Here is an 18,195-nt window from a genome sequence, read left to right on the forward strand (position 1 = left end):
GGGTAGGAGTTTCCTGCTTGTGTCTCTGCTTTCCTGAATCTGTGCTCTCATTTTTCCCTGGCTCAGCTTGGCGGCAATAGAAAATTAACTGTGCAGGGTAGAGCAGGGGCTGAGGCACTTAAACTGTCACCCTGAGGATTCCTGGGCACCTCAGCAAGTGCCTGCACCTGCCCAGCCTCCAGATCCATGCAGCATCACCTTTCCATGATGCCCAGGCTGGGGTAACTGTTCTTTAATCCCTGCAGGGCCCAGCAGCTGCAGGGCAGGGTTGGCCTAGGGGCTGGGCTGGGCTCTGGCAGCTCTGGCAGGGAAGGAGCCCGGGGCCACAGGAGCAGCTGGGGCTGGAACAGCTCCAGCAGCAGAGCCGTGGGCAGAGAGGGAGGGAGGTAGTGCTGAGGGAAGCCCTGCTGCAGGGCAGATGTGGCACCTGCCGGGCCTGCCCTGCAGGGCACACACTGCCCTGAGCAGCACAGCTCTTGTGTCCCCTCGCAGCCAGCACAGCCCTCAGCCCGGGGGCTCAGGGCCCTCAGTCCCTCCTGGGCGGGCAGAGCAGCCCCAGAGATGAAGGGCATCTCTGCGGCCATGTGCCCATTCCCTGCTGACCAGGGCCTGAGGGCCACTGTCCTGCCCTGCTGCTGCCTGGCAGGGGCTGGGCAGGGCTGGCCAGGGAAAGGCTTTTCCTCAGGTCCCACTCTCTCTCTCCTTGCCTTTCGCAGATGCTGCTGGCATTGCTGAGGGGCTCTCTGCCATGGCAGTTGCAGCTGCAGGGCCAGGCCCAGCCCTTGGGCTCCTGCTGTGCAGGCTGAGCACAGCAATGGGGTGTCCCAGCTCCCTGTGCCCGGGCAGCTCTGGGCAGGGCAGCCTGGAAGGCTGGCAATGAGCCCACTTTCCTGACTCTGGGAAAGGGTGGGACACCCCATTGCTGTGTTCAGCCTGCACAGGAGGAGCCCAAGGGCTGGGCCTGGCCCTGCAGCTGCAACTGCCATGGCAGAGAGCCCCTCAGCAATGCCAGCAGCACCTGGGAAAGGCAAGGAGAGAGAAGGGCCTGAGGTAAAGCCTTTCCCTGCCCAGCCCTGCCCAGCCCCTGCCAGGCAGCAGCAGGGCAGGACAGTGGCCCTCAGGCAACTTTGTGAGCCAGGGATCCCTTTGCTCTCAGCAGTGTCTCCTGGCTGTCCAGGGTAACACGGGAGTGGATCTCACAAAGGTGTAAGTGCAGGGCAGCTGGAACAGGAGAGAGGGACAGAGCAGCTCCCCTCAGTCTGCACTAGGCCTCAGACAATCCTCCTGCCTTCCTGGACTCTCTGTTCTCCCCAGGTGCAGCAGAATCTCTCATTCTGCCTTCTGTTACCCCCATCCCTTCACCCAGGCAGCTCCTCTGCCATAGGGGAACATTCTTTATCCAAGTCCCAACACCAGGACTGGCCCCTGCCCTCACTGTTCCCCTGCATTGACTGGGGGTTAAGGGTGACTCCCAGGTGTCCTGCAGGCCAAGGTCCAGCTCCTCACACAACATTGGCCGGCAGCAATCAGGGCCCTAGCAACAAAGCTGAAGGAAGATCTCCTAGATATGGACAGGGGGAGGTGTTTAGTGGCAAGAAAGGGTCTATGAGAAAGGGCTTTGAATCTTCTGGAGAAACCTCCCCTCAATTATCACTGTAATTCTTTCTTCAAAAGGTTCCAATGTCTGGAGACAGCAAATGTCCAACAGCAGCTCCATCAGGCACTTCCTCCTGCTGGCATTGGCAGACACGCGGCAGCTGCAGCTCCTGCACTTCTGCCTCTTGCTGGGCATCTCCCTGGCTGCCCTCCTGGGCAACGGCCTCATCATCAGCGCCATAGCCTGCGGCCACCACCTGCACACGCCCATGTTCTTCTTCCTGCTCAACCTGGCCCTCAGCGACCTGGGCTCCATCTGCACCACTGTCCCCAAAGCCATGCACAATTCCCTGTGGGACACTAGGGACATCTCCTATGCAGGATGTGCTGCACAGGTTTTTTTCTTTCTCTTCTTCATTGGAGCAGAATTTTCCCTCCTGACCATCATGTGCTACGACCGCTACGTGTCCATCTGCAAACCCCTGCACTACGGGACCCTCCTGGGCAGCAGAGCTTGTGCCCACATGGCAGCAGCTGCCTGGGCCAGTGCCTTTCTAACTGCTCTGCTGTATATAGCCAATACATTTTCCCTGCCCCTGTGCAAGGGCAATGCTCTGGGCCAGTTCTTCTGTGATATCCCCCAGATCCTCAAGCTCTCCTGCTCACACTCCACCTTCTGAAATATTTGGATTTCGTTGCTTGGTGTCTGTTTAAGTTTTGGTTGTTTTGTGTTCATTGTTTTCTCCTATGTGCAGATTTTCAGGGCTGTGCTGAGGATCCCCTCTGAGCAGGGACGGCACAAAGCCTTTTCCACCTGCCTCCCTCACCTGGCTGTGGTCTCCCTGTTCATCAGCACTGGCTTTTTTGCCTACCTGAAGCCCCCCTCCATCTCCTCCCCATTGCTGGACCTGGCTGTGTCAGTTCTGTACTCAGTGGTGCCTCCAGCCCTGAACCCCCTGATCTACAGCCTGAGGAATCAGGAGCTCAGTGCTGCAGTGTGGACACTGCTGAGTGCACCATTTGGGAAACATTAAACTGGTTGCAAATTTCTACATATCTCTTGAAATTCAAGTAATCTTTGATACTTCTTGTTGGATTGGTTATGTTTTTTATTCTGTTGTCATTTTTTAATATTCTGCCTAAATCAAGGCCATTTTTTGTGCAATTTCTTATTTTGTTTCTCCAAACTTCACTGTGGCCTCAGACTGTGTCAATGAGGAGCTGGCCCCTTGGTGGCTTTAAAGGAATCAAAGGGTCTCCCCGCAGAGTTTTCACCAGAGATCTCCCTTTTGTTCCTTCTCTAGAGCTCCAGCAGTAATGTCTGTGTGCAGAGTTGGGGCAGATCAGTGCTGGCCCAGCAGCTGTGCGCAGCAGCAGCAGCACTTGGTGTTGCCAGTGCTGCTGCTGTGGCCCTGCCCCGCTGCCCTGGTGGCCCTGGTGTTGCTGCAGGGCCTGAGTGCTCTTGGGGCCGGGCACAGCCCTGGGGGTGGCAGTGCTGGGGCTGCAGCAGGGACAGGCCATGGGCACTGCTGGGGCAGCGCTGACGCCTCAGGCCAGGGCCTGGGGGCTCCAGGCTCCTTGCCCAGGCTCTCTCAAGAACACACCCAGGCCAATGCTCAGCACAGAAAAGCCCCATGAGCAGCCCCAGGCTGGCCGTGGGCAGGCTGGGGGCAAACAGCATGGCTGGGGCTCTGCAAGGGCTCTGGGACAGACGGGAAGGAGCAGCAGAGCAGGGGCTGATCCATCCCCAGTGTGCTGCACAGCCCAGGGCAGCGTCCCAGAGCGTCCTCATGCAGCTGCCAACAACATCCCCCCTCTGCAGCCCTGGCCTCTCCCCCAGCTCACACTGGTGCCCCATCCCTGCAGGCACAGACATGGCAGCACTGGCTCAGCAGCCCCTGTTTGCATTGCACACAGCAGGGGGAGCACCCCAATGCTGTTGCTGTGGGGACATGAACCTGAGGGGGCACAAATGCCATCAGCCCCTGGGGCCAGCAAGGGCTGGGGGACACCAGGGAAACCACTCAGCTTTGTTGTGACAAATCTTTGATATCATCAATCCAACCTGCATCCTAACACCACCTTGTCTGACCCGAGCCTCCTCTAGATCATATAACCCCAGTTCCTTCAGGTCCTTTTCGGCAGATTTCTGTTCCTGACCCCTTCCCCAGCCTTGTTGCCTTTCTCTAGACACACTTCAGCCCCTCCATGGCCTTCCAAAATATGGGGCCCAGAGCTGGACACAGCACTCGAAGTGTGGCCTCACCAGTGCCCAGCACAGGGGAAGAATCCCTGTCCTGCTGGCCACACCATTCCTGATCCAGGCCAGGAGCCATTGGCCTTCTTGGCCACCTGGGCACACTGCTGGCTCATGTCCAGCCTGCTGTCCATCAGTTCCCCCAGGTCCCGTTCTGCCTGGCCGCTCTCCAGCCACACTTTCCCCAGCCTGTAGCACTGCAGGGGTTGTTGTGGCCAAAGTGCAAGACCCAGAACTTGGACTTGTTCAACCTCACCTTGTCTGGTTTGGGTCCTGGATGCATCCTGTCCAGGGCCCTCTGCAGAGCCCTCCTACCCGCCAGCAGATCCCCACTCACACCCAGCTTGGTGTCATCTGCAGATTTGCTGATGCTGGACTCAGTCCCCTCATGCAGATCATCAGTGCAGACATTGGAATCCGCGCTGGCTGGCTCTGATTCCTCAGCCATCCTGTGGGTGCCCTGGGATGGCACTCAAGGTGACCTGTTCCATAACCTTGCTATGCACTCAGGTCAGGCTGACAGGCCTGGAGTTCCCCAGATCCTCCTTCCAGCCCTTCTTGGGGATGGGCTCACAGTGGCACCTGCAGTCCCCTGGGACCTCCCTGCTGAGCCAGCATTGATGGTAAATGATGGAGAGCAGCTTGGGGAGCTCATCCACAGCTCCCTCATCCCCCTGGGATGGATCCCATCTGCTCCCAGAGACACCTGTGAGCATCTGAGTGGCTCAGCAGGTCCCCAGCTTCTTCCTCCTGGATTACAGGGGGGCTGTTCTGCTCCCTGTGCCCATCCACCAGCTCAGGAGAACACTCGTCCTGAGGACAACCTGACTCATTCTTGAATATTGCGGCAAAGAAGGTTTTAAGCAGCTCAGCTTTTCCTTATCTTACTTATTGTATTCCCCACTGCCTCCAATAAAGAGTAGATGTTCTACTTATCCCTCCTTTTGCTATTTGGTTCATTTTAAAACATTTTTTAGTATTTTTCACAGAAGTGGCTGTGTTAGGTTTTAATTAACCTTTTACCACTCTACTTTTCTTTCTGCATGACCTAACAACATCCTTAAACACTTCCTGAAATGCTTGATCTTCTGTCCAAAGATGATGCACCCTCTTTTTTCCCTCAGTTCCCACAAAAGCTCCATGGCCAGCCAGGACAAGAATTAGCTGGCTCAACTTTAGCACAGAGGCACAGGCTGCTCCTTCTCCCTCAAGATTTCTTTCTTGAGGTGTGTCCATCATGTGGTAGCTAGGGAAGAGGCGCGGCAGAAGATTTCGCGATGTCACGGAAAGCCAGGACCCATGGTTCCCCATAGATAAGACCCTCAGGTACTCATAGATAAGAAATTAACATAGGAATGTGGTCCCACTAACAATAGGAATGTTGCCCCACAGAAGCCAGTAACTTTCCATCCCTTACCCAGTACTTTTCCATTCCCTACTAACCATAGGTAAGAAGGACAAACCCCTTTTTTGACGTAGAGACCCCTAAGACTATAAGACCCCATGAGAAGAAGTAATAAACGCCTTTTGACCGTCCACCACATTGGTGTCTGTGTGTGTCATTGGCCCGAACAGCCCTAGAGAGAGGGCTGTCGAGCTGTACCTCAGAACCAGGTCGCCTGCCTTGATCTAGAAGGCAACATTTGGTGCCGGAACCCAGGACAGCGGCTTGCGCCCGGCCAACGGGGACACTCCTGGAACGAGGACGGCGGCTGCGACAGCGGGACTGATCGCAGCTGGGGGGGGACGCCTCCCGGACCAGCTTGGACGATGGAAGCCACAGCGAAGGTCGTAACAGAGATGCATGCGCAATGGGGTATAGAATGTAAACTTAAGGATTTAACTCTCGCATTGACGAGATCGATTAATCTTGGGGCTATTGAAAGCCCCGTGGACGTCCTACATTCGGACGTGTGGGATAACTGTACAAAAGCCCTGGCGGAGGACGCTATGTCCTTGGGCTCAGGGAAAGCCCTAAAATCATGGGGCAGAGTTGTCCAGGCTCTGAAAAAAGCTCGACAAGAGCAAGAAACCTGGAAAGCTGCACGAGCTTGTTTATTAGCCGTGCCGCAGTTGGGGGTGGGCGCGGCGACACAAACCGCGGAGGTGCTTGACCCGGGCCGGCCCGCGGAGGCGCGAACGCTGGATCCCCCTCAGGGAGCGGACTCACCATCGGGGGGGGGGAGCACACGCGGGCGTTCTGGCAGGCGCTCGCGAAGGAGGCGCGGAACGCGGCCAGAATGTCGGACCCCATAAGGACCGATAGAAACGCCCCCCCACCATATGCGTTTGAAAATGGCGCCGGACCGCATGGTCAGGGTGGAAAGGAGGAGGCGGGGGGCGGAAACGCAGTCAGCCCGCTGAACAACGCATGTGCGGGCAAGCGGGGAGACGGGGCGGCCCTCGCCGAGGCGCGTAAGACCAATCAGAGCGCTTTATTCAAATTAAGTCCTTGTAGGGCAAGGACCTCCCCCAGCAGGAGGCGGGGGGACCCCAGGGGGAGGGAACGGCCCGACCCCCGCAGAAAGGGGCAGGGTCGGAGCCCGAGGAAAAGGCAGAGCAGCCCGGAAGCGCTTCTTTACTCGACTTCCGGCTCGGACTCGGACTCGAGCTCGGAGCCCGAGACAGGGTCAGAGGATTCCGACTCAGATTCTAGCTCAAACAGAGAGAGAGCAGCGGCATGTAAGGTCACTAGCCACAGCGCTCCTGCATGGGTGAAGGGGTTACCAGAGAAAAACCGAATCCCGCTTACAAACTGGCGGAAAATAAAATTGGCTTGCGCGGAATGGGCTCCGTCTGCCACTCTGGTGTTCCCGGTTCGTGTGGGGGGGGCAGGCGGAAACCAAAGGATTTATTCACCGGTTAATCCAAAAGATGTGCAGGCAATTGTTAAAGCGATTGCGGATAAGGGAATTAATTCTGCCATGGTTCGCACTCTTATTGACGGCCTTTTTGGTGGGGACGATATGCTTCCCTTTGATGTTAAGCAGACGTGTAGAATGATATTTGATGGTGCGGGAATGATCGTTTTTAAACAAGAATGGGAGGACAATTGCCTCAAACAGCTAGCCTTGGTAACGGGGCCAGACCACCCACTGCACGGTTCCAGCATACAGAGGCTGATGGGCACAGACCCCACCATGATCACCCCTCAGGCGCAGGCTGAGGGCTTGCGTGCCCATGAGGTTATGACAACAACCCGTGCTGCTCAAGAAGCCATCCGTGACACCTCTAAAGTGGTAGCTAAACCATCCCCGTGGTCTCTCATAAAACAGGGTGAGAGTGAGAGTTTCACTCATTTTGTGGACAAACTTCAGGCCGCATTAGATTCCTCTGCGTTACCCCCAGAGGCAAATAGTCCCATGCTGGCAGACTGCCTACGCCAGCAATGTAACTCAGCCACCAAAGATATTTTAAGGTCACTGCCGCAGGGGTCCAATATAGCTGCCATGATCAGACACGTTGCAAAGGAGGAACATCTAGTTCCCATTCAAGCAGCAGTTCACACCGCAATAACCAGTGTGATGGCGTGCCTTAAGTGCGGCCAGGCAGGCCACTTGGCAGTAAACTGCCCCCAGCCAAGGCGCCTATCAGCAGATGCTCCACCACGCCAAGGGGGAGGTAGGGGGCCATGCTGGGTGTGCGGAAGGAAGGGGCATTTAGCTAAGGAATGCAGATCCAGGTTTCAGGGAAACGGGAGAGGGAGGGGGCAGCCAGGCCGTATCCAGCCCCCTCCCACCTGGAACATGCAGCGGCCCAGCTACAGCAACCCCCAGTGGGGCAGGGGACCCTCATACCCTATCCCCCCACAGGGAGCAGTCAACTTTGCATCCCCTCCAGAAATACAATGGCAGAGTTGCGCAGCACCGCCCTCAATACCCTCTCACCCCCCACCGCCACAAGCCGCGCCGGAGTCACAGGAACAGCAGGGGACGTCCCAGAGTGGGATCCCTGGGTGGCCTTGGTCATGAAAATAGGGAAGGAACCCCTGATGGTGTGGGGGACATGCCACCTTTATGGTAGTCAAGATCCACATGTCATAGGGTTTCAGTTCTGGGCGGACACGGGATCAGACTGCACGATTATTCCCCAAGCACACTGGCCCGGACATTGGCAAATCAAAGAAGTCCCTCCAGTGAATGGAGTGGGGGGGCCGTCCCGGGCATGGAAAAGTGCCCAGCTGGTGGCTATAACACTTCACACGAAAAAGGGACCAGAAAAGAAAGTAGCAATCTACCCCTACATTTTGCAAAATTCTCCACCCCTGTTGGGAAGGGATGTTCTTTCCTTGCTAGGATTTCGGATTACAAATTTATCCTGAGGGCCACTGCCGTGCACCCCCCGCTGCCAATCAAATTGACTTGGAAATCATCAGACCCTGCATGGGTTGAGCAGTGGCCCCTGACAGAGCCTCGAATGGCAGCCTTGCTGGAACTGGTCGACCGCGAATTGCAAAAGGGTCACATAGAACCCTCCACCAGCCCATGGAACACCCCTGTATTCGTGATCCCCAAGAGGTCCGGACAAGGCTATCGTCTCGTCCACGACCTGAGAGAGGTCAACAAGACGATCCGACCCATGGGTCCAGTCCAGACACTGCTACCCGCGAACTCAGTCATCCCCGAAGGGCAGCCGTGCGCAGTACTGGACATCAAGGACTGCTTCTTTTCAATACCCCTGCACCCTGAGGACAGAGAACGATTTGCCTTTTCCGTGGCGTTTCGGAACGGCGAGCGGCCCAACCTTCGCTTCCAATGGAGAGTGCTTCCACAAGGCCTAGTCGACAGTCCGACCATATGCCAGATCACCGTGGACAAAGCACTGACGCCAGTCAGACACTCCAATCCCACCGCAACCATCATCCAGTACATGGACAACATCCTGGTTGCAGCACCATCAACAAGCCAAGTAGATGACCTGGTGACCACAATCACAGAGACCCTTCAGGCCAACGGCTTCGAGATCGCGAGCGCAAAGATCAAGAGAGGACCCTGTGTGACCTTCCTGGGAGTAGGAATCACAAGCTCCTACGTGACACCCCCCGAGATGAAGATCAACCGAGAAGTCGAGACGCTCCACGACGTGCAACGCCTGGTGGGATCGCTGCAGTGGCTTCGCAACGTCGTCCTGATTCCTCCCGAGGTCAATGACCCTCTATACGACCTCCTGAAAAGGAAGAACCCCTGGGATCCCAAGGAGCTGACGCCGCAAGCAACGAGCTCCCTCGACTTCATCGAAAACCAGATGTCCACTGGCACGCTTGCCAGATGGAACCCAGCCATGCCACTGGACCTGTACGTCCACTTTACACCGAAGGGGGGAGTGGGAGCACTGGCTCAAGGACTCACTGAAAAGGCCCGACCGATCCAATGGGTGGTCCTCGGAAGACCCGCACGTGCATTTTCCCCAGGAATCGAATGCATCGCCAGTCTCATCATGAAAGGCAGGAGACTCGCCTTGAAACACCTAGGGACAGAGCCGACAAGCATCCACCTTCGGTTTCGCAAGCAGCCGACCTCGGAGTCAGCCACAATATCAGAGTACCTGGCCCTTGCTCTCTCCGGTTTCGGAGGAGAAATCTCCTACTCCTCCAAGCCACCCTAGACAAAGCTGCTGACCGTAGTCGACATGGACGTGCCACCGAAGGTCAAGGACAGACCACAGCCAGGACCAACGGTCTTCACAGACGCTTCCTCCACGACTTCAACCGCAGCAGCAGTGTGGTAGGCAGGAGAGCAATGGCACTGCGTCAAAGCGTGTGACCCCACACTGTCAGTGCAACAGCTGGAGGCAGCAGCAGTGGTTTTGGCGTGCGGACTCTTCCAAGACGAACACCTCAACATCGTAATGGACTCTATATTCGTGGCAAGGCTCTGCCTAGCCATGGCAGGACCAGGAGTGTCGACATCAGCAGCAGCCCTAATGCTGGAAGAAGCACTTTCCTCGCGACAGGGCACCGTGTCAGTCATCCACATCAACAGCCATGACCCAGTCAAAGGTTACTTCCAGACCGGCAACGACAAAGCGGACACCGCAGCAAAAGGCGTTTGGACCTTGCAAAGAGCTCGTCAACTGCACGAGTCGCTCCACATCGGAGTCAAAGCACTGGCAAAGAGATGCAGAATCCCGACGGCGGACGCGAAACATGTGGTAGCCACCTGCCCTCATTGCCAGAAGTCACCCCTATGGACCTGTGGGGTCAACCCGAGAGTTCTCAAGCCCTCAGAAATCTGGCAGTCGGACTTCACCTGGTGCGACCTGATGAAGCCCCGAGCATGGCTTGCAGTGACAGTAGACACTTATAGCGGGACGATCATAGCCACACAGCACCCCAAAACCAACTCCAAAAACACAATTCAGCACTGGCTGACAGCCATGGCTTGGCTTAGTATCCCCAAGCAGATCAAAACGGACAATGGCTCCAATTTCATCTCTAAACAAGTACAGGAATTCGCTGCGAAATAGGGCATCACGTTAGTGCAAGGCATCCCACACAACAGTACCGGGCAGGCCATAGTTGAGAGAGCAAACCAGACCCTGAAAACCAAGATAGAAGTGTTGGCAAAAGCAGAGGGCTTTGCCAATGCCATTCCCCCAGGAGATCAGGCATGTATGCTGGCAACTGCTTTGCTGGCACTGAATCAATTCCCTAGGGGGGACGAAACAAACAGTCCCATCCAAAAACACTGGGCCACTCGAACGCTAGAAGAGGGCCCACAGGTGGTAATCAGAAACGAGCTAGGCGAGTGGGGACGGGGTTGGAGGCTGATGCTCACGGGGAGAGGGTACGCAGCTGTCAAAAAGGACGGCAAAATCAGGTGGTGTCCACTTAAGTCGATTAAACCGGACCTTCATAGCGAGCAGAATGAGACTGACGAGAATTGCGAGTCTTTGTTTACAGGACCTGCTCGTGGGACGCCCTCGTGATGCGTACATTCCGGTTCCAGACGAAAGCGACAGACCACCAAGCCGTCAGGCAGCACCCGAGAGACCCGCACGGGTGAGACCCACGCACCAAGGGTGTTTCTGTGTGATTTTGCTGTTGGGGCTTGTCGCCAGAGGGCAAGCCAGCCCAGATCACTACCCCCATCAGCCCTTCAGGTGGGTCATGCGACACCTTAGTAGTGGCAAAGCACTCAGAGAAATCACCACACCGAACACTCCATCCTTCGTGCTCCGCATCACCGACCTGTTTCCAGGACAGCCAAGGGCAAACCCCTATTCCCTACACGCCAAACACTCGTACCTATCCTACTGGTGCCCAGCTTCAAACCCTGGGAAAAGCTACTGCAATCACCCAGGGTGGGGATATTGTGGGCACTGGGGCTGCGAAACCATAGTCACAGATGCCAGACCGTCGGGGCCTGGGTGGGATCCACAAGAGCCAGACAAATTCTTACAGTTCACCTGGGCACCCATCGGCTGCAGAATACCCTTCTTCTTTCGCGAAAACCACCATCGAAACCAAATTAAAATCCCTAACTTTCGGGCATGCACTGATTACAACATGACGGTCTTGCAGCCAGACCACCCTAGCTGGGCCACAGGCAGAACGTGGACAGTGGTCCTTCAAGGGTCAAAAGAGAGGGTGAACGTGCAAATTATCAGGCTCCAGCCGTCAGCACCCCGAGCAGTCGGACCCAACAAAGTGATTAAAAGCGTGCCGAAAGGGAGAAACATAACCTACCCCAAAACCTTACCCACAGGGGTCAGCAATGTCCCGACCAGTCAAGCGGAAACCTTTCAGATGAGTCGCTTAACCGGGTCAGACGCAGACCCAATCCTTCGTATGTTAGAAGCTACCTTTGTATCCCTGAACGAATCCAACCCTAACCTAACCGAATCCTGCTGGCTTTGTTACGATGTCAAACCCCCCTTTTACGAAGGAGTCGCTTTAGACACTCCCTTCAGTTATTCCACAGCCGACGCCCCTCACCAGTGCAGATGGGACACCCCTCGCAAAGGAATCACCCTGAGTCAAGTCACAGGCCGAGGCAGATGCTTTGGCAATTCAACCCTAGCTAAGCGGGGAGGTAACATCTGCACCAAAATTGGCAGGCTGAACAGGAAAAACAATAAGTGGGCAGTCCCATCCGCATCAGGGATGTGGGTTTGCCAGCGATCCGGAGTGAGTCCTTGTGTGTTCCTTCCCAAATTCAATGACTCGAACGACTTCTGTGTCCAAGTTCTGATTGTTCCTAGGGTCTTGTACCACTCAGATGAAGAGATGTACCATCTTCTTGAGGGACGCAGCCGGATCCACAAAAGAGAAATAATGACAGGTATAACTATCGCAATGCTGCTCGGCCTGGGAGCAGCAGGAACGGCCACGGGTGTCTCAGCCCTAGCAAGACAGCACCAAGGACTGTCCCAACTGCAGGCAACGATTGATGAGGACCTGCAGAGGATCGAGAAATCCATCTCCTATCTAGAGAAGTCAGTCTCCTCACTCTCAGAAGTGGTCTTGCAGAACAGGCGGGGCCTGGACCTCCTGTTCATGCAGCAAGGGGGCCTGTGTGCCGCCTTGAAAGAAGAGTGCTGTTTCTATGCAGACCACACGGGAGTCGTGAGAGACTCCATGGCAGAACTCCGGAACAGACTGGCCCAGAGGCAGAAAGACAGGGAAGCCCAACAAAGCTGGTACGAGTCCTGGTTCAATCAATCACCTTGGCTAACCACTCTGATTTCTGCCCTGATAGGTCCATTGGCGATGCTGTTTCTAACAGTCACCTTCGGACCATGCCTGCTGAACAAGTTGGTCTCGTTCGTTCAGAGCCGCCTGGAACGGGCCAACATCCTGTTCATAGGGCGACGACAATTGCTGTGAATTCAACCAGGGAATTCAACCAAAGAACACTGCCAGTCACAAGATTTTCCAAACTTGTCTGGCAAAAGCTTACTCAGGTTTCCCAAAATCTCTTTCCCTTGTCAAGTTACTTTATACCTCAATTCAGTATCTATGTACACGACTACCTCATTCATTTGTGAAAAGGGAGGGGGAGATGTGGTAGCTAGGGAAGAGGCGCGGCAGAAGATTTCGCGATGTCACGGAAAGCCAGGACCCTCGGTTCCCCATAGATAAGACCCTCAGGTACTCATAGATAAGAAATTAACATAGGAATGTGGTCCCACTAACAATAGGAATGTTGCCCCACAGAAGCCAGTAACTTTCCATCCCTTACCCAGTACTTTTCCATTCCCTACTAACCATAGGTAAGAAGGACAAACCCCTTTTTTGACGTAGAGACCCCTAAGACTATAAGACCCCGTGAGAAGAAGTAATAAACACCTTTTGACCGTCCACCACATTGGTGTCTGCGTATGTCATTGGCCCGAACGGCCCTAGAGAGAGAGCTGTCGAGCTGTACCTCCAGAACCAGGTCGCCTGCCTTGATCTAGAAGGCAACACCATCATTCCTGGACACCTTTGTTTTTAAGGACTGTTTCCCTTAAAAAGTCAGTATCTGATTTGGTACTCTCCAAATCTGCACCCTGAATAAGCCAACATCTGCCCTCCAGATTCCAGTGTTGAAGTTTTGTTGCAGCCCCTCTTTCTTTCATAGAATATTGGAAACTCTGTTATTTCACGGTGACTTTGCCTCTGGCAGCTTTCAACCACCATATCTCTCACCAGCCCTTCTCTTTGTGAACAGAAGGAGACAGAGCTTTCCTTGGGAGTGGGACTGTTACCAAAAATTTAGCAAAATAATAAAACTCCATAACCCCAATGTAGCATTAAGAGGCAGCATTCTTTATTTGGCTGCATGCACAGGGAATAGCTCCTCCCAAAGCTGTGCATGCTGAGTACAGGAAAGCTCCTGTTTATATTCTGTATTTTGCATACATATTCATTGATTGTCCTGGACTAAACACACATATGATAATCATTTCCCCAAATTCATTAACATATTTCCCCTCCCCTTTACCCATGCATTCTCCCGTCCTGGGGGTCTCTCTGGTGGTCCCTGGTGCTCCTGGACCCCAATGTTCCAGTCAGCCTGGCTGAGCTGGCAGGACACTGAGGCTGGTGAATTTCAGTTCCCCTTCTCACACAATGGGCATTGTGTGGTTTCCATAGGCCTGGGGTTTTAGAGAACCAGCATTGTGTGTGCTCACCTGGTGGAGACAATTTATCATCTGGTAACATGAGGTCACAGAGGGGGCTACGACATCACAGAGTGGGTTATGTGAGGTCATCGAGCAACTACAGCATCATAGACTGTCTCTGTGACATCACAGGGCAGAGGTCTGACATCACAGAGCGGACTATGACATCAGAGAGTTGGTAGTGACATCAGACACAACTATATGTATGACAATAGTAATGGGTTGTGACATCACAGAGAAGGCTGTGACATCCCAGCAGGGCTGTGTGAGGTCACTGAGTTGGTCACTCTGCCCCAGCCCCCCCTCACAGTTTACCCCCAAAGTCCAGAGCAGCTCATGCCCAGCAGGGTCTGTTTCCCCTGGTATCCCCCTGGCCCACCTGGAGCCACAGCCTCCACCAAAGGATGTTCCACAGGATCCACCCCAGATCCTGACATGGGAACAAGAGGCCAGGGCTGTGTGACCAGGACAGCAAGGACATGAATTATCCAGGTCACTGGGGCCTGGTTTGGGTTCTCCAAGGCAGGAAAGATGTCTGGCAGCTGGAGCAGGGTCTGGGAAGGGCCTCCAAGGTGGGGCTGGAGCCCTTGGGCTGTGAGCAGAGGCTGAGGGAGCTGGGCTTGTCCAGCCTGGTGCAGGGAAGGCTGAGGGGCTCCTCATGCCAGCCTGGCAGTGCCACCAAGGAGGGGATGGAGAGCACAGAGCCCCGGTGTGCCTCAGGCAGCTTCTTCTGCAAAAAAGTTGGTGGGAGTTGATGCCAAGGAGTTGAAAGCTGCAGGTGCAGCCTGCAGTGGAGGAAGCTCAGATTTGCACAAGGCCGCTCAGGGCCCCAGGGGTTGGATGAGGGAAATGGTGGGGAGTGGGTCGGGAAAAAGTCTGATTGATGTCAGCCACAAAGGGTACTGATGTTCATGTCTATTCACACTGCATTAGGATGTGCTAAGATCACTATCAACAGGAAATTGCTGGTATCAATCTACAAACAGGAAAAGAAAATTAACAGGAAAAAATACTATCTTTGCATTGTTTTCAGTATAGTAGATTCAGTTCAAAAACTATTTTGAAATCCCTCTAATTAACCAAAAAAATTTGTAGACCCTAAATGAAATTATTCCCAAGGGCTTGTCTTGTCAGAGGGTTTTAAAATGTTAATGAGTCCTCCAGCTCAGAATTCTTGAAGTGAAAAGCTAAAGGTGGAACAAGCCTCTGAAGAAGTAAAATTCATATGGGGAACTCCAAGATGCTGAGGATCCATCCTGATCAGAGCAGCAATGAGCAGAAATGGGCATAGCTTTGTGGCTGCCCCAGCTTTGGCATGGGCCCTGGGCCTGGAGCAGGAGCAGCTCTTGAGGGCCCCAAGGCCATGGCTCTTGTGCTGCCCTGGGCAGATGGGATGGCAGCAGGGGCTGCAAAGCTCTCAGCACCTCAGCCCAAGGGGAGCAGGGCATCCAGGGAGCCTCCTTTGGTCTTGGCCAAGCACCTTCCCCCATGGCTGGGGCTGAGTCCTGTGGCAGCTGCAGCTGCTGCTGTGCCCTTGCCAGGGGCTGAGGCCGTGGGGCAGTGCCCAGAGCAGCCTGGCCTGAGCAGAGCTGTGGGGCCAGAACTGGCTAGGCTGGGGAGAGGCCCTTGGTACTGCTCAGAGCTCAGGGCAGCTGGCAGAGCTTGCAGGGAGCTGGGCTGGGCTCAGAGAGCCTGGCCCAGAAACCATCAGTGTCCATCTCAGCCTGGCTGAGCGTGCAGGGGCCAAGAAGAGCAGCCCAGGGTCTGCAAGTTCTCTGGGTGGGAGCTGAGCTTGTGAGCCCTTGAGCCCTGCCAAGTGCTGGGGCTGCGCCTCCAGCTCCAGAGGAGATGGGACAGATGGGAGCAGAGACAAATCATTCCTGCTGCATTCTTTCTTGTGTTTGCTTGTACAGGTGACCTGGATCCATATATAGAGGAGGTTTTGTGTGTCAGATAAGACTGGTAGAGTGAGAAGAATAATGTTTCCTGACTTAAATTAATATTTCATGCATAATGCACAGTGAGAAACAAAAGACATATGTATGATCAGAAGAGCATCTGAGTTTTTCAGAGGAAGAGAGACTCATTGATGTTCTAGTAGCCAAACCCGTTCAAATACTTTCCTCAGGGCTTCCTTGAGATGGGAGGTGACCAGCAGAGGCCAAGGCCAGCCAGAGCTCTCTGTCCTGGCAGCTTTTGTCTGGGACACCCTGTGCATATAGGGAATTTTTTGGGGGAGTATCAATTTTGACAGTGGACACCTGGACAGAGGGATGGTTCTTTTCCATAGGAAGGCAAGCACAGAGCCCCAGCTCTCCAGGGACTGATGAGAGGCAGCCTCCAACATCTCAAGATCAGCTGGACCTGTCAGGTGGCCCTGGGAGGCCAAACAAGCCAGACCTGTTCCATGTCCCCTTGGTTCCACAAGGCCCTGCAGTGTCACAATGTTCTCTTTGCTTCTGCAGTGTCACAATGGCCCCGTGCTTCCACGAGGCCCTTCAGGGTCGCAGTGACCCTTTGGTTTCATAGGGCCCCACAGTGTCACAGTGGTCCCCACAAGAAGGAAACCACGGAGCCTCGGTGTTTCAGGGGCTGATGAACTGCAGTGATCAGAGGGCAAGGACACACAGATCTGTCTCTCCTGGCAGCTTTGTCTGGGAGCAACCCTTTGTTATTTGAAATTATGTATGTGGAATCCCAACTTCAGCCACTTCTCTCCTGGAGGAGAAGGCCAGTCCTTCTCCACAGGAAGGAAAGCACAGAGCCCCTTTGTTTGGAAGGCAGGTGAGAGCTGGCCCTCAGCAGGCCAAGGCCAGCCAGACCCATCTGTAAGGGCTGCTTTTGTATAGGAGCAATCATTGGATATAGGACTTTTGGAGGTGGAATCCCAATTCCAGCCATGGGCACGTTGAGAAGGATGTTTCTTTTCCATAGGAAGGAAAGCACTGAGCCCCAGTTTGAAGGTAGGTGAGACCCAGCTCTCAGGAAGCCAAAGGCAGCCAGATTTGTTGGTAATGGCAGCTTTTGTCTGGGAGCAATCCCTGACAAGGGGGGGAAGGTTAGAGGGGAATCCCATTTTGGCCATGGATGCTTGAATGAGAAGGGCAGTTCTTTTCCATTTGAAGGAAAGCCCAGAGCCCCAGGGTTTCAGGAGTACATGAGAAGAGGCCCTCGACATGCCAAGGGCAGTTGGACCAGTCAGGCCAAGCCAAACCTGTTCCCTTGATTCCATGGGGCCCTGCAGTGTCACAGTGGTGGTGTCATATTGGATCCTTGGTTCCATCTGGCCCAGATGTGTCACACTGGCCTCTTGTTTCCATGTGGCTCCAGAGTGTCACAATGGTCCCTTGCTTCCATGAGGCCCGGCAGTGTCACAGGGGTCTCCTTGGTGCCACAGTGTCACAATGGCCTCTTGGTTCCATGGGGACTTACAATGTCAGAAAGGTCTCCTTGGTTCCATGAGGCCCTGCAGAGCCCCTTGATTCAACGAGGCCTCCAAGTGTCACAATGGCCTCCAGGATTCCATGAGGCCCCACAATGTCACAATGGAATTTTGGTTCCATGGGGTCCTGCACTGTTCCATGAATCCTTAGTTCCATGGGGCCCTGTAGTGTCACAATGGACTCACTCCTTGGTTCCACGGTGCCACACAGTGTGACAACTGCCCCTTGGCCTGCCAACACTCCAGAGTGTCACAGTGGATCCTTTGTTCCATGAGGCCTTGTAGTGTCACAGTGGTGTCCATGATCCCCTAAGGCCTTCCAGTGTCACAACAGACCATTGGTTTCACTGAGCCCCACAGTGTCACTATGGTCCCCTTGGCTCCACAAGGCTCTGAAGTGCCACAATGGCCCTTTGGTTTCGCAAGGCCTCCGAGTGTAAAAATGGCCTCCATGCTTCCATGAGGCCCTGCTGTGTCACAATGGACCTTTGGTTACATGATGCCCCAGAATGTCACAATGGAATCTTTGGTTCCACGGTGTCAGAATGGACCCTTCACCCTATGGACGCCCACAGTGTTCACTGCAGTCCCCTTGATTCCACCAGGCCCTGCCATGTTATAATGGCCCCTTGGTTCCAGTGGGTCCCAAAGTGTCAGAACAGTCTCCATTGTTCTATGAGGCCCCACAATGTCACTGTGCTCCCCTTGGTTCCACAGGGCCCCACAGTGGGACAGTGGATGCTTGGTTCCATGAGGTTCCTCAGTCCCAATGGTCTCCTTGGATCCACAGTGT

This window comes from Melospiza melodia, unplaced genomic scaffold, assembly GCF_035770615.1.
Source record: "Melospiza melodia melodia isolate bMelMel2 unplaced genomic scaffold, bMelMel2.pri scaffold_44, whole genome shotgun sequence".
Taxonomy (NCBI): Eukaryota; Metazoa; Chordata; class Aves; order Passeriformes; family Passerellidae; genus Melospiza; species Melospiza melodia.